Genomic DNA, 16,837 nt, shown 5'->3' with positions numbered 1-16,837 from the left:
GATGTTGCAGGACATATCTGACCATCACCAAATAAATGTTATATGTTGGACTAAAGGGAATATACAATTTTAATACATGGGATGGGATTTGAAGGAGGTCTTGTGTACTTGAATCCTTGTCTTTTTTTCCAGCTGTGTTGAATTTATTTTATATATATATATATATATATATATATATATATATATATATATGTTATTTCCCCATAGTAATGCATACAGTAATGTATAATATATTCAATAATACAGTAATGTATAATATATTCAATATGTTTAATTGCTGGCAAATCAATTTGCTCTAAAAGGTATTAATTCTTCTCACAATCCTCTTAGTATTTCCTGGTTACACACACTGTATTCTTAGGCATTAGTCTTGTAAGCATTAGAGTTCAAAGAAAAGAGAGACAAGATGTATATTGACTTACAGTGACCATATTCTAGCATGAGAATACTCAACTCATTCAATTGTTTCTAAGGTAGTCTAGATGGATATATGCCTGCCTTCATTTTTTGGTTCAGTTTTGGCTTTCCTTTCATAACACAACTGTTCTCCCTAGTTTTTAAGATGTGAAGGTCAAAGAGAGGTGAAGCTGAATGGTGCTGGGAATCTGAGATGCAAATAAGTTTCAGATAATCCATGTGATTCTCAGAGGCCATCTAGTTTCACAGAGCCATTAGCATTCAGGGACGCTCATTAGCACTCAGGCAGGCAGTCAGTACGCATTAGCAAAATGAGATGTGTTGATTAAAGTTACAAATTATGTGTTGAATGTTTAGACTTCAAACCATGGTAGCTTCACATTTATGAGAGTGTATTTCTATATTTTCACATTAAAAAAATGTTGACTCTTTCTAATCTTCAGTGCTTTTTTGGTGTGTGTGAGAATGTGTTTGCATGTGTTTGTGTGTAGGGGAGGAGAAAGAAGTGAATGCAATGATGGAAGAGAAGGTGAGAAGTTAAAGCAATTTCAATATTTGATGTTTTTGTTTGAAGTGCCTTTGAAAATCTTACAGTTAGGACTCTCACTGCTCTGATTTTAAAGTAAGAAACAACATCAAAAATATTAAAGACACTAGGAAGATTTTAACCTTTAATCTGTGTTATCATATGTAGTGTCCCATTTATTTAATGAGATGTAGAAACTAACAATTCAAAAAATTCTGACTCATATTTCAAGAAATAATCAGTGTGTATTATCTGATAATAATGCAGTAGGATCTGGCTAAAAACCATAGGATTATGTGGAAAGCAATGATACAGTAGTTTAATGTCTATATTATTTAATTTTTATCACTATATCATGCTCGTATTGCATAGGTCTATCTTGTGTAAGCAAAATAAAAATGGATGCTATACTTAACATTAGGCCATCAGCATTTTGCATAGCATTGGTAAAATTTATCACCTTTTTTGTGCATTGTGTATTACTGCAGACATTCTAGAATAGCTACCTTAAGCAAACATAGCATGCCACCCCAACACTTGTAGTTCTGTCAAAGGGTCTGGGAAGACCAATTATTATGCAGATGACTGTATTAGATGAAAACAAGTTATGCAATGCTGCTATTGTGAAAGTGACTTATTTGCAGGACTAATAAGGAAGTACTTTACTTGCATTCTTTTCTGGGAAACTTTGTCTAATATCTGCAGCTGAAAGGAACCACAGAGAAGGTAAGAATTATTCTGAGCATGAGTCAGCACAGAATTTCTTTGTTTTCTGGGTCTGATTTGAATACTCTAAATCCAGATGTTGCTTTTGGGAGGAGAAAGGTCTTGCCATATTACTCAACAAAAAGGTCCTTGTGGGGAAAACGTTGCTGTGGGTGCAGATCATCTCTGAACACGAGATATTGTATTGAAAAACAGCATAATGTAACTTCTGTTTTTCTTTTTCTGATTGTGTTGCCTTAAGAATGTTCTTAGTGGGCTGGATGGAAGTGTCAACTCAATATCAGATGTTGAGTTCAACTCAGTACTTTCCTTTTGACATTGATGTCTCTGTTCCTGGGCATCACTTGGCAGCATTCATCAGCTGCTTGGGTTGCTGTCAAGAATGCTCTGTTTTACATCCCTCACTAGTTCCCTTGCTATTGCACTTTTGATGCTCTGATCTCTTCCTTTAGTTCATTTGTTGTAGTCTGGCTCATTTGGATTTTCCTTTTTGTTTTCTGTAGCTGTCTTGCTCTCTGTAAGGAGTTTGAGTTTGGGAGAAATCCTCATTGGCAGCAAATAGGGGAGAGTATTTGAGATGTGATAGGCAGGATGCTTAGTCCAGAATTACCATTCATGCTTTGTTTCTATATGTTATTTCCTCCTTGAAGTAGTCTTTTACCTGGTATATTTACATTGATAACAGAACCTGTTTCCTACTTGGGATCCTCTTCTTAAGTTCATAATGTTTTTGTTTTGGTTTGTGTTTGGTGGTTATTTTGGTTATTTTTTATTTTCATCACTTTTATCTGCATTACTTGAACTCCAGATTCTATGTTTCAGAGAGAAGTCTGTTTGTTTCAAGCTTATTCCTTGGGTAATGCAACAATGATATCTGCCAACATGAGGTGTTGAAAACATAGAATTAAAAAGAGACAAAGTACAGGGTAAGTCTGGTGGGTCTTAGTACGTCCATCTGACCTGAAGGTCAGATTTACATTTGTACCACCAGAACCGATATGTATCAATAGATTTTTCCTTTAGCTCACATCATTTAGTTTCACTGCTATCTATATTTTTGGGCTCCATGAAATTTTGTGACACTCAGTTTCATAAACTGATTTATCTAGTTCCTACTACATATTAAAAACCCAACTCCAAACCTCCTTCCTATTGCTGTTCTTTTGTTCTGGTTTTGCCTTAGAGAATTGCCAGCCTTTGCTTTATAGTTGTCTCTAAATGCTTGAGAGTTATGACTCCTTCAGAAGAAAGCACAGGTTGCTCTGTTAAAGCATTCATAACATTAGAACCAAGACCTGTTTTAAATGAAACTGCTTATAATTACAAAGAATCCTCACAGTGGCAGGGTCCTTCAGACATTACTCAAAGTGAATTATTATCCATCTAGTTATTAATAGCATTGACAAATCCTGTTCTTTTAAAGCTAAAACTTGTGTGTAAGATGATATTCTGTTTTGGAATCTAGAACCAAATACTAAATAAAATGCTGAAAATTTACCAAACTGACACGTTAGGCTTATTACAAGTCTTTGAACGTTGGTTTCTAACCTCATAATCATTGGGATAAGCATTGTGATTATTCCCAAATGAATGAGAAATAAGACAATTAGACATCCTCTGATGGATTCATTCAGTCTTAATATATTTTTTTAAAAAGTCTATCTTATGCTGCAATCATAGAGCAAAAGGCTTTATTTTCACAGTAAGTATATGTGTGAAATTAGTATTACACATTTTTCAGAGATTTTCAGTAGAAATAGTAATCTGGTTTTCTTTGTTGCTGGGAAAGTATGCTTTTAAACTGAAGCAAGTAGATGTAGTGAAATTTCAGCTAATTCAAAGAATAACAACAGCAATGTATCTAAAAGGGTTAAATATTATTAAAATATTATTTTACAATATCAAAATATTATTATAAATATATTTTTCTCTACCCAGATGTTATTCAGCTGTTTTCCAGGGTGTGCCACCCTTAGTGAAGATTTCTGAGACAGGAATAAGCATGGCTGGAGTGAATTCCTGTTGTTACCCATCTTTACTGAAGAGGATCTGTCAGTTAATCCAGGGGAGCACAGGTAGGTCCTGTACAGCAGCCAGAGTGTTGTTGGTCAGAGCTGGATTTTTGGAATCTGAGAACAAATAAAGCTGTATGAGTTTGCTTTCTGAAGCTTTCAAAATCAGTTGGGAAGTAAGAAATGTGTCTAGTTTATGTCTCTGCTGTTTGGTCACTTTTTATCATGTTTCAAATATATAGAAACATTTCACAGGAAAAAAAAAATTCAGAAAGGTCAGAAGTGCTTCCATACTTGGGAGTTCTGAGAGGTATATTTAAGCCCTGGCAGACTTTTAACCTTTTCTAGCTTACAATAAGTTTGCCATCCTCTTAAAATCCTTTGATTGTATGGCTTTTGTTCCCTTGAAAGGGGGACAGGGCTGCCTGGTTACTCAAGCAGATGCCAGGCTTCTGATTTGCATTTGATGAAAGCCACTTGTGAAAGCAGAATCAATGCTCAGATTTACAAACAGTAAATGTGGGTATTGGCTTGTCATTTCTTCCTAGGTTGTTGTCCTATAAAGCTGTTCAAGTTCCTCTCTTCACAAGAACATCTTCCTGCTTTCCCTGCTGCCCATAAACATTATGTTAGAGCGAGATGAAGGGTGAGTAATTCTTTTTACTTCCATTACCTGTTTCTGTTTTTTTTTTTTTAATTCAACAGAAAAAAGGAAAAGGGAAATAAAAGAAGAATGAAAATGAAGCTATTTAGAGTAATGGATTATAAGCTGATGAACCACAATAACCAAACTGTGTGTCTGAAGGGGCCTAATTACAGAACACCAGAGGCACAAGAGGGAGCTTATTGTGGACAACAAAATAGTGCTCTATTAATGCTGTCACTGTACTGAGTACAGCATCAGCATTAATTTGTGTGGTTATATCCAGGTAGAGACTAGTACAGGATGCATCAAGAACAACAGAAATTAGTCTGAAGGGGCTGTATATCAAAGCAAAGCTAGCAGTGAGAGTGTCTTTATTTTGAATGAGGCAAACTGAAAGCAAGATGGCAGCGACTGAACCAGTGTTTCTAAAATAAGGGTGTTTCTGACTAGTCTGTATGTAAACTCCTAGTGATTAACGTCTAAGATGTGCCTATATATGTTGAAGTACATGAATAAGAGAATCAGCAAGGATGATTTGAAGTTCAATCTATTTGAGTCTTTTTATGCCATGAGATCAGGTGTTATAGACTGTATCAAGACCAGCACCCAGTAAAAGCAGTTGTGGATGTGTCTTTTCTCTCATTTAAGAGTGTCTATTCTTTTTGCTTTGGATATGTGGTGTAACATTATCATTTCATGCCTAAGACATCAGTAGAAAAAGCACATCATCAATAGTGTGACTTAGTAAAAGGACTAGAGGAGAGGTGCTGCAGTTTCCCTTTAACATGAACTTGAAAGAATCGAAGTTGCTTTGGCTTGGGTGTCCTACTTCACTGGTGTTGCTCCACAAAACCTTGTTCACTGTGTTAAAACATAGCCATTCTAAAAACTGAAAGCTTCACATGTTAAAGATGAACACTTTTTATAGTGCAGGAGGTCAGAAAGAAAACTCACCCACAAGCAATAGGACTGAATATAAATCCTAAGGTATTCAAAAGCTTGTTCTTTGTCTTGGCTATTTCTGTTTTTCTGGGTAGGGCTGGGCAGGGCAGGGCAGTGCATGGGCTTCTGAGCCAGACATAAATGAGGAGCTGTACTGCAACTCTTCCTGCAGTCTGGTGTGGCTTAACCCTCCTGGGCCAACTCAGCTTTCTTCCTGTGCTACAGCTGCTGTGTCAACACAAGATGAGTCAGTTTTTGTGGGTTTATATCCAAACAGCATCACTGAACTGCTTCCTGGGTCTGATCATGTATGGCTAGTGCTTCTTTGGGTATCTATAAATGTAATTCTAGATGGATATATATGTGGGAAATTTAAACAGATTTACAAATTATTACCTTATTAGAGTCAACTTCTATTTTCCAAACTCGTGTGTGCATCAAATATGGCAAAATATTTTTCAAATGTAATATTACAGATAAAGTGTTTTTACTCTTTTTTTTATAGTGCAAATATTTTATGGATTTATTTTTCAAAATCATAATTTCTCATTAAAAAAAATAATGATTGCTGTAATACCAGACAATGTCCCTTGACAAATAAAAAAGAAACCAAAAAAATTTAGTGACTACTTGCCTCTTAATACACAGGGAGATCAGGTAGGCTGTTGTGGCACGTATATATCCATATTTGGAAACTTAAAGTGGGAATACCTTCACAGAAACTCCAGGTTTAAGTATTGTCATTGTTGGGATTTTGTTTGCTTCTTTAGCTTTCTTAACTTGTTAAATAGGAGGCAAGGTTGCATTACTTTATTTCTTCTAGGCCTGGATTTAGTCCCCAAGTATAATTATGGTTTATAGCCTGACTGCAGGTATCAGGGCATGAGTTTGGTTGCCTCAATTGCTTGAAATTTCATGCTTCATCTGGTTGTTCAGTTTCAGAGTATAATATGGAAATTTTCATCCTGAAGTCAGGTATCATGGTACAGCTATACCCATTCCAATGCAGGAGTACATGAGCTGATGTGGTAAGAGCCAAGTGAAACCTGTAGTGAGAACTGGGCTGGTGTGTGAGGAAATTTGACTTGATATATGTCAGTGTAAAGAGAGTCAGTAGTTACAGTGAACCTGCTTGGCTTAAGGTGTTACTCTTGCCTTCTTCAATGAGATTTGAATCTACTTATGTTCATTTTTTTGGGGGTCAGATCATACCCCAGGTAAACTATTTATACCTGCTCAGTTTTTAGGTTGAGGGCATTCTAAAACTTTCAGGACCAAAGTTTGGAACAGCCTTGGACAGCTGTGGCCAGGAAACAAATAAAGGTACAGTTTCCATGCAGATATATGATCAGGAGGCAGGAATGGATAAGGACTATTTCCAGATGGACAAATCTCTCCATATTCATGAGAACCAGTTCTCTGACAGTACTATAGCAGCTGCTTCTTTTGCCTTTCCTCTACTGTCTTCCAGTCACACCAAGTAACTGAACTTTCTTCTTAGTTAACAGATTTCATTACAAACTTCACTCTCTTATGGTTCTCTCCCTTTCCTCTCATTCTCATATTCTCTCAGATTTGAATACTTGTTAATGGCCTTCCCAAATTAGAATTAGTTCTTGTTATTGTTTTGCATACTATTGTGTATACCTCTTGCAGACTTTATTGTTCCCATTTCATGCCCCCTCTGCATTTGCCTCTTACCTGACCACTGCTTTGTGACTCAGTCTTTATGGGCCAACTCATCCCTGCATTTGGAAACTGACTCTTATATTTTGGCACTGCCCACCAAATTCCCTTTTCAAGTCTCTCATTAAATCTCTTTCTCTCAGTTTGTTGCCCTTCACTGCATCTCCTTATGTCCAATCCAGTTCTCAGTTGTGGGTTTGTCTGAAAAGAAAAAAAAAACAAACACCTGTAACTACAAAGAAAAAAAAAAGACACAGAACACCATCCTGCAAATAAAAATTTTAGAGTGATCTGTATGCTCCCTTATTGCATGATCACTCATCATTTTTTCATTATCTTACCAATATTCCATGCTGTTCAGACCGGGGATCTGACTTCCTGAGTCATCCATAAAGTGCATCTTTTCCAACACACTGTGAAAACCAACAGACTTTTTTGTTGAGAACCCAGTTGTTTATGTATTCAGAAAGAGAGTTACAGTGGGAGTTCATTTTCTGTGATCTCTTTTGTTTCAGATGGAACAGATGGCTGAGCAAAATAAACATCTGTAAGTGAACTGTTAAACGTGTGTGACAGTGTAAAGGGAAGCATGGACATCAATACTTATCCACAAACTATTTCTGAGGGAAGATTGGAAAAATTTTGATTTAACACATAAATCAGTAGAAATATGCTGAGAACTGACAAAAAAAAAAAAAAAGAAGAAATCACTGGCTATTTCAGTAGTCAGTAATGAGTGATGTGCTGTGTCCCATGCTACACAAAAACCTGTAGGCAGATCTGTTCAGGATCATGGGATTTCTTTTATAATCATTTTACCGTAAGAATTCCTGTAAGCTAAGACAAAGAGGAGGTTGTGGAATAATTTATGCTTTTGGCTCTTGGAAAATTATTGGAGACTATTTACTCATATTTGGTGGTTACTACTTGGATGATGGGGAGGAAGTTTTTTCTTAGTTCTAAGCACACTAGAAGGAACAGAGGATTTTCTTACTTTTTATTTTCTGTCTGTTTTTCTAATGAATGTAATGTGAACTTTGAGCTTTATACAAATATATGACAGTCTACAAGCCTGGAGTCTTTACTTCTATAATTGTTGTTTGATTCAACCGTTATAGATATGCACAATAATAAAAGTTATTAGCAGTGAAAAATAATGTAAATTGCATAATCTCACATTTTAAAATTTTAAGATAAAACCCTCTTGTGATAAATAAACTTCTTAGAACTTGTTTTAGATTGTAGTGTCTTGGATTAAATCCTGAGTCTACAAAAGAGTAGTGTGCCAATTGACAATGACAAAGCTGGGAATTCCATGAGGCTTCAACTTCTAACACACTTAATGACCAATATCAGGCACAGATATATTTAAAGGAGGATTCCCAAAATGGAAAATTGTATATTCTTGTTTATAGCACATATTCATAGTTTAATTTAAGTAGAAGTATAGCATGTCCTTAATTTTTACATGACTGAGTTTTTTTTTCTGAGATGGACTTACTGAATTCATAACTCACTTTCATTGCAGACCTAATCCTATTTTTAATATTGGTTGAGTCTGGTCAAGGAGTTTTATTTCAATGGTAAAACCAAGAACCCAGGATTTTACAAACTAGGAGACCCCAATATCAAATCTAAAGATCTCAAGGTTTTTGCCTGCAGAGAGAGTTCAATTTTTTTCAAACAACTTACCTTGTTCTATTGCAATAAATTGAAATTCTATAGTGGTGTTAACACTGTTGTAATAAATCAGTCTTGTCTTGTGGTAGTAAAGAGCAAAGAACAATTTAGGGCATTAAAAGACTCTTAGATAATACCAGAGCTGTCAAGCTCCTGTTCTTGAAATCTTTGATACTTCACTTATCTCCAATTTACCTTGGACTCATTTTCAACTTTATCTAGTTCATTAGCTACAGACAACAAACTCCATTTGACTCTCTTTTAATATAAGATTTCTGGAAAAAATTTGATATGTAAGTTCAATATCTTTGTTGCTCATTATTTCTTTTTACTTCAGGTCTTTGAGAAACCTGAGCATTAAACTATCTAATAAAAGAAATAAAGAAAGAGTAAATGAATGAAAGCTGACTTTGGTGCATTTAGCATACTTTTCATTTTCGAAACTTTGTATCTGTTTCTGATTAAATCCACCCAGCCAAACCTGTTTGTTTAAGTTCTGTAGTCAAAGGAGAAATTAAAAACATACAAGTAATTCTAGGTGGATGCTGTCCAAAATTGAAATCAGCTTTCGAAAGAAAAAAAGGCATGAAATTCAGGGCTTGGAAAGGAGTATACCATGCCAAGGCAGTCATTCAGGCATATAAAGCATTTTTCTTTAAACCTCAATGAGCAAAGTAGGACTCTGTCTCTGATTTTCCCTAAGTCAGGTTTTTCCTTCTTTAGCTGCTCTTGACCAAATTGCAATAAACAATTATAATGCTTGTCAGCCACACAGCTGCAGTGTTAGGAAGCACTTATGTTCCATAGTGTACAAATAGCACAAGGAGGACTTCCCATTTTGTGTGTAATTTTCAGTGTCTCCCCTTCCCTCTGCTGTCAAAAATAAGAAAAGACTTAAGAATACAAAAAGTTTTAGCAAAGCAGGATAAAATTAAATGTAGTGTTATTGTGGGTGTACTTCTCTGCAACAAATCTTTATTCATCATTCTTTCACTTGAAAGGGGAATTGAAAAATGTAAAAGAACAGAAAACAGTAATTTAAATAGAAAATACTGTGTTATTTTGAAAAATAAGGTGTTAATTTCCAATTTTCATCTGCCTTTGCTTTTTAATAATACATTTTATTTCAGTCTTTATCTATATATTTAATCACATATTTCTGTCAATGTACTTGACTGTAGTTTGTATGGACATGATTTATAAAAATCAAAAGAACTAGAATTTGTCTAAAATACTTAGGGAAGGAGGTAGGACCAAAACAGTACTAGAAGCAGACATACAAAAGTCTAGATTTTAGAGTTCATTGGGTGTTCTACCTCTCTAAAAACCAGAACAAAGTGTAGGATCAGGAGCCTAATTTATGCTTGATCTGGAAGTATTTAAATTTGAGGGTTGCAAGCCAGAGAACGCCCTCTTTTCTCAGCTACTTGAGTACTGATCACAGTGTTATAATTAACTGCTATGCATAGAAGCAGAGTTTTTATTAATCCAAACAAATCCAAGACCACAGCAGATGCGAGAAGCACGAATACCTTTTGTTGCACACAAGAGTTATGGAGGAGAGGAACTGTAGCAGCTGAAGTTTTGAGTGAACAAGGGTAGCTTGCTGTAATCTGTTTTAGGAGAAGGAAGGAATGGATTACATCAGTCTGAACCACAAAAAAGGAGATACCTTTACCTTGCAAAGCAAGCAGAAGAAGGAAAAAATTCACTCATCTTCAGCTATCTGTAGACAGCATGACTACATCTCATCTGACTACACTTCAGTCATGTGAAACCACTTTAACTAAATTCAGAAGTAGTTCCTAATTTGAAATCGGAGACAACTTTGTAACATTTCCTGCAGGCAAAAATATTACTTAACAAATGACATTAATGGAAAGCAGAAACTTCGACCTTGATCAAGGTTGGTTTGTCAGTGGTTAACTCGGCCCAGGTGCTTTGGTTTAACTCTGTGGAAAGCAGTGACTGCTAAGCTGGTAGCAGCTCATTCTGAAACCTTTCTGGTGGATTTACAGGTGTAGTGTAGTTTACTCAGAAGTTGTAGTGTCACTGCAGTTCACAGGATCCAGCCAGGATTCCCTGAGGCACATGGTAAGTTATTCTAAAGGTCTGAAAAATTTTGACAATTCTTCTTTTCCCCATACAAAATTAAAGGCTGTGTCAATGCTAAGGGAAGATCTGTGAGAAAAATGCCAAATTATCTGAGAGATCTTGGTACCCTGCTTTTCTGTAAGGATATATTAAAGATTCAGATTTTCTCAGATAGGAGGTGTTAGTGTCAGTCATGAAAGTCCCCATTTGGAGCTGGGCAGAATCAATCCTTGAGGCCTTGAGAGCTTGTTGGAGTGGGGCTGGAAAGGTACTCCTAAATAAAACTTTTGGCTGCCACAGTACTTCTCTCTGGAAGATTTTAATATGCATTATGCTGATGACTTTGAGTGAAGAATCAATCTGTGACTCCTTTTAGAGCAAGTGCAAGGATTCTAGTTGGAGATAAAGTAGATAGGTTGGACTGGAAAAGGACTGAGGGGAATCAGATATTAAAAGGGTACAAAAATAAGATTTAATATTGCCATGATAATCACAATGTACAAAGCAGCTTCGTTCATTTTGAGGTTCTTTGTTTTGTGATTGGTAAAATACTCTTTTGACTTGTGTCATATGTAATGGCAAAGCCTTGGATATTTTGAACTAGGAGCCTAAATTAATGTGTAGATATTTATGCATTAGTTATATTGTATTTTTCTGGCATATTTATTGGATTATTAATATTTAACATTTTTTAAAATGAGTGAAGTGCTTCCAATTTTCTTCTGAGGGTTGGCACAGACTGTGTTGGCTATAACTTGATTTGGCCCTGGAAACAGACAGCATTTCCATTGACCTATATATCCATTTCTGCACTAATTTACCTCCCTTGCTTGTGCTTTTGTGGCAATTTACAGGCCTATTTGTTGAAACACATCACCAAATATCTTTGTGGATAGATGTGGTGCTCAGTCTAGCTTCACAAAGTGTTGAGGTGGTCACAAGAATTAAAGTTAGCACAGATTTTCTTGGTAGAATTTTTCTGCTTAGAAATATGGTCTTGAAACTCTGCATTTAGGCAATGTACCATTCCTTTTCCTGGCTTTTTGCTCACAGTTCTTCATGTCTACCCTCTGATGCATTAGTGCAGCTGGTTTGGGGTCATGTAGTGAACTAGATCTTTCAGTGGTTTTTCAGCAAAAACAATCTGGGCAGCAACCCGTGCATTTAGCACTCAGTCTGGCAGTGATTGCACCACTAAAACCAAAGCATAAATTTTTGCTGATGTTTTTGCTGCTCCTGTATCTCCAAGAAAATATTTTTAAGAAAATATCACCTCCCTGATACAGAAATAGAATTATGACCTTAGTTTGTCAGTGATAGTCTCTAGAACTCCATGAAATATTTATATTTTTGCCTTTGTACCTACATACCATTAACAAATTGGAATTTACATCGAAGACTGATAAAAGAGTTTGAGTCGTGACTAATGAAATGTATGCCTGAGTATGATCTTTCTTTTCAACCAGCAAGCAATAAAGGTTTTTTGCTTGCAAAGCTACATGTTGAAGCAAAGAGCAATAAAGTAAGGGGAAAATAGAGAACTTGTCAGTTTTGTCAATTTTAACAGGCCTACACTCCTCATCAACAAGTTCAATATCAGCTGAGTGTATTTTCAGTACATTACACTCAATTTTGTTGAACTTAATGATAAGATCATTAGGCAAAAAAACACACAGGAAAGAATCTAAGGGTTGATGCAAAGAAATAATAGATCTGATTACAAGGTTATGTTCTTGAATCTTAATGCTCTGTTTCATTTGGGGAGAAGTTGAATTTTTACACAGAAGGTAAAGGGTTTTCTTATTGAACTGTGTACATATCATTTTATGAAACATCAATATAATCTCTCTCCCTCATCACCCTAGTGCATGTGCACCTGGGTTTTTTTGCAATTCAGCATTTCAGATCACAAAACTGAAAAATATCAGAGGCTATAACCTTTGGATATTTAAGGTACTCACACTGATACAATAGGAATTGTACAGCAATAAGCCAAACATCTATTTAATACCTACAAAATCTATTCTGTGCTATAAAGCTCTGACTAATGCTTTTTCTGTAATTGGAGCTAACAAGTGTGTGATCACCTCACTTCAGGTGTAATCTACAGTAATTAGCAAATACATAATTATGCTGTGAATAGATATTGACCATTCTTTCACTATTTATAAAGCAAGATACCACATGAAGAAAGCTGAAAATCTTAATGCAAGATATAGTTAAGTTCACTTCAACCTAAGGTATAAACAGGAGATATTACAATATACAGCTGATTATTTTAACCTCAAACATGACCCAGTGAACTTTCTGTAAGGTCACAGCCAGCCCACATTGAAGACAGGAATAAAACTAAAGACCTGCCAATTTAAGGCAATGACTGTCATTGTTTCTTGCTTTTGTGGACCCCTAAAGGTTTTCCAGTAGTGATTCTGACTCTTAGAAATTTCATAAAGGTCAAATAATGGCTATATTTCACTTCCCATGGATCCCTTAGCTATACTACAGAGACTCAGGGCCAGGGTGAAAGCTGCTTGTCAAAGACCAGCCCCACAGAGAGAGGTTTTCCTGAGTTCAGAAGTCTTTGCTGCTTCTCCATTTAAAAGTAACCACTGTCTTGCTCGCAGATTGAAGAGGAATAAAAGTTTTTGTTGATTCAAACTTACCTATATTCTGTACCAAACAGCCCAGGTAACTGGCGAGTCTCTAGTTATCTTGCAGGCAGTGTGAAAAGACATAATGAGTGAAACATGGGACCTTTCCCTTTCTCTGATCTGTGTGCTTGTTTTGAGGACTTTTCCAGGGCTGTTAGCTTGGGATAATCAATTGGTCTCTGCTGGAATTTTTTCCTCCTCCTTTGAAGAGGTCTCATATAGATTGTGGTAGAGATAGGAGCAGAAGTGAATTCTAATGGGATATGTTTGCACTGAGCAGATATTTTTGAGTGTAACAAGACATGTATTTCTGACACTGCCAATCATTGTGTGGGTTGTTTGTTTGTTTTTTTTTTTTTTCTAATTGGTCCAGGGTGCAGCTTGTCCCCTTTTGGTAACACAAAATTCTTAAACCTTCTCTGTTGTCAGTCCCTACTATTTCTTATATCAGAAATTCAAAGAACATGTAGCATTCTTTTGTATTTCTGAACACTTTTTCTAGTGCATCTGCCTAAAATACTCCAAGAATCTGTATAGGCTTTCTGGCTGTGTGGTTCATGATCTCTTTGCTGCTGGCCATGGATGTGTCTCCTTTCACCCAAGTTCTTTTTCAGCTGCTTTATTTTAACTGTTTTGTGCAACATCCTTGCACAAATCAGCATGGTTCCTCCACTTTGGACATTACAAGCCTGCATCTCTACTGTGCTGCAACGTGGAGTCACTTTCTCTGAGAAATGAGCACAAAGTGAAGATAAAGGAGACTGACGAAGGCTTTAATTTCCATTATTTCCTATGAGACTAAAAATATATTTCTTCCACTGTAAGTATAGTGTGAGATATATTGCATAAGGAATTGACTTCACTTTTGAACTGTACATTTGTCTTTTGAGCTAGAGTGTACATTTTATTGCTAATCTCTTCTGGTGTGGAGTTTGCCCAGGTTTTTCTTTCTCAAATTCTATTTTTTCCCCTTTTTTACCAATCTCTTCCTCTAGAATGTCTCCTAACATTATTCCTGGACATCTTTTAAACTTTTCTATTTCAAATGCAGCACAAAGAATTTTCCAAACTTTAAACCTGGTGAAAAACCTGGAAAAAAGGTGATTTTTTTTTTTCCTCCAGGTAGAAAGGTAGAAAGTGGCATCCTTTCCACCAGGAGCAAAGCCTGTTTCCATAAGAGTGAAAAGCATTACTGCAGCTTCTGTGTTACCATCACATGGTATCCACAGTGTGGATAGCATGGCACAAAGTAAAGGTGACCTAGAGATAAGGACCAGCCACCTAAATGGGATACATATCCATAGCACTTCCCAAGTCATATTATATAAAATGTATGACAATACAGGACAAGCCTTTTGAGGAGACTGTAGCCTTTTCAGCATTGCCCTGCAACCACAAGTCATTGATCCAGGTAATGATCAGTAACCAAGTGATTTTTATTATGCTAGTATGGCCAGATATAGAGAGATCTACTTTGGTGTAGGTTAAGTGGAATAACATATTGCACTACAGCTGTGTTGGTGAGACTTTTCTGTGTCAGCAAGAACTTGGACCATAATAAGGAGCAGTTGCACTCTCTTCTGATAGTTATCATCTCTGAATGAGATATAAAAATTAGATTTTTAGGACTAGGGATTGTTCCATGTACTGTGGACATGGTTCATGTGCAGGAATGCGCCAGAGCCTTCCTGGGTTTCACATTCTACTTGTTCAAACCGTTTCTTTCCTGCTTACGAAAACATCCCTTCCATCTTTTTGATTTGAAGAATATTGTTCTTTAAAGGAGATGTAGCGTTTCTGTGTAAATTTAAATCACCCCACAGCTAATGTCGTCTTTTATTTGGTTTATGTCCTGCCACACCCTGCAGTTTTTGTAGTGTAATCCAGGCCAGCACAAATCGGCTCCTCTGGAGCTGGCTCCTTTGGGCACTAGATGTCACTACTGATCTAGGAGAGAGGCAGAGCTTTGTTCTGATTTCAGTTTTAAATTCGTACGAAGCAGAAAAACATTTGTACATAATAACTTTTGTATTGTCTATAAAACCTCATACCTACATTTTCCATAGCAGGGTCAGTAAGGAGTCGTGTCCCTCAAATTCAGGAAGGGGTCTGCTATGCAGTGCCCTTTTAACTGCACAGGGAAGAGTTCATAGCATTTTTTTTTCCTCAGTATTTTAGCTTTTTTGAATACAGAATGATTTTAGCTGCTGTTCAAATCCAGGACCAGAAATGTAACAGGGAGAATATATTCCTTTTTCTGAAAAGAGTAAGCAAACTAGATTGTAATAGATTAATAAGTCAGATTGTAGATGCAAAAATCAATTGTCAAAGTACACTTCCTGCTTAGAATTTCATTTGGGGCTTCTAGATTCCTGCTCATGTGTTAGAATCAGTAGTTAGAGGGATTAATCAGCCTGCACAAAAGATATATGGTGATCTCAAGCAAGGCTGGAAAAATCAGACTCTAAACCTGATTAAGTATTGAATGGTCTGGCCTTTTACTATTGTATGTAGGAGAACTAAATTTGAATCTGGACATAAATCTTGTTCACTCTTTCCCTGATAGCTCTTGGTAAATGTGAGGCACCATTTTGGAATGTATGCTGCTATTCTAAGAAAATGAACTTTGGCCTTTTAGTGAAGGAAAACCTGCTTCCTTTGCTGCAGTGCTGTAAAAACATCTCCTACTCATGTCTATTCTCTGCACTTGGGATTCAACAGAGCTTAAGAAAAATATTTTAATGGAGACTGATTTCTAACCCCTGCTGAACAACTCAAGGAAAAAAAAAAAAAAGTCTAATGATTATGTTCACATTTCTTCTCCTCTAATCATTTAATGGTTAGATATTGGCAGCAAAGTACCTCATTTGAAGGGGAAGGAAGGCCAAGGGTATGTTAAGGGGTCCTTTCATGGAGGAAACTGTGTGTTTTGGTGATCTGTCTCCATTTTTTTTAAATTTGTTTGGGTGGGGTTTTTTTTTACCTTTTTCTTTTTTTTTTTTTTTGTTTTGTTTATTTTGTGGAGAAAAGCTGAGTTCTCTGTGCCTGAGATGCCTTGTGCTGATCCTACGTGAAGGTGACTTGTGTAAACTGTCAGTGGTTTCATTTTCTCAGCTGGGAGTGGCAAGTTTTCAAACAGAGGCAAGTGGTGGTTTAGCTCTGCCTGTTGCAGATGCTTTTGAATACAAAGGTGTTTTCAAGGTACAGAGAAAAGAGCTCAGCCTTCAGCTCATCATGTTGTACCTGCTACATGGCTATAGTGCTTTGGGATTTTTGTATTAGTTACTCGGGAAAATTATCCCCAAGCACTGCTGTACTAGGATTCAAAAAAAAATTTTGTGCCTTACCAGAAATCATCACTTTATTTGCCTTACTATTTCATCAGGTACCTCAGACTTCTAACAGACTTGTGATTATACTGTTAATAAAGCACTTTCTGGAAAAAGGTTTCCCTAGC

The 16,837-nt window shown here is 36.3% G+C and overlaps 1 long non-coding RNA gene across 3 annotated transcripts in view; it reads left to right on the top strand.

Moving 5' to 3' along the window:
• Positions 1-246: 246 nt before the first annotated feature.
• Positions 247-16,837, top strand: part of LOC115494937 (uncharacterized) — a 54,606-nt gene continuing 38,015 nt past the window's right edge. Inside the window, exons 1-4 of one of the 3 annotated variants that reach the window (XR_012055540.1) lie at positions 247-1,669; positions 2,492-2,595; positions 3,608-3,744; positions 4,230-4,327. This is a non-coding gene — a long non-coding RNA (uncharacterized lncRNA). Of the gene's footprint in view, positions 2,596-3,607; positions 3,745-4,229; positions 4,328-7,470; positions 10,743-16,837 lie in introns of those variants that run through there. The other 2 variants (XR_003959968.4, XR_012055539.1) reach the window with 2 other exon arrangements.

Source organism: Taeniopygia guttata, chromosome 4 (assembly GCF_048771995.1).
Source record: "Taeniopygia guttata chromosome 4, bTaeGut7.mat, whole genome shotgun sequence".
NCBI classification, from domain to species: domain Eukaryota; kingdom Metazoa; phylum Chordata; class Aves; order Passeriformes; family Estrildidae; genus Taeniopygia; species Taeniopygia guttata.
The sequence above is the reverse complement of the archived record's forward strand: the minus strand, read 5'-3'. Positions and strand labels throughout refer to the sequence as shown.